Source organism: Myotis davidii, unplaced genomic scaffold (genome assembly GCF_000327345.1).
Source record: "Myotis davidii unplaced genomic scaffold, ASM32734v1 scaffold10, whole genome shotgun sequence".
NCBI lineage: Eukaryota > Metazoa > Chordata > Mammalia > Chiroptera > Vespertilionidae > Myotis > Myotis davidii.
Window position 1 is genome coordinate 1,783,867 of NW_006283544.1, and position 209 is coordinate 1,784,075.

The 209-nt window shown below is 77.0% G+C and overlaps 1 protein-coding gene across 2 annotated transcripts in view; it reads right to left on the reverse strand.

Annotated features, from left to right (window-relative positions):
• The window catches only part of KLF5 (Kruppel-like factor 5 (intestinal)), a 29,235-nt gene that overhangs the window by 18,966 nt on the left and 10,060 nt on the right, over positions 1 to 209 (reverse strand). For both annotated transcript variants that reach the window (XM_015564797.1, XM_015564783.1), the window contains exon 2: positions 24 to 29. The gene's annotated coding sequence lies outside the window, so the exon portion shown is untranslated. The remainder of the gene's footprint in view (positions 1 to 23; positions 30 to 209) is intronic.

The following is a 209-nucleotide window of genomic DNA, read 5'->3' on the forward strand; positions in this document are numbered from 1 at the left end:
GCGCGGGGCCGCGGGCGGAGGAGGGGGGGCTCCGGGCGGACCCCTCCGTCTACGGTCGGCACGGTGTTCGAAGGCGCGCACGAAAAGCACAACTCTTCCGCTCCGCCACGCGTAAACGCCGGCGTCCTCCGGGCGGCCACTTTCTCCCGCCCCGCCCCGCCGCGCTCTCTCTCTCGCCGGAGCCCGCTCCCGCCACCGCCGGCCTCCGC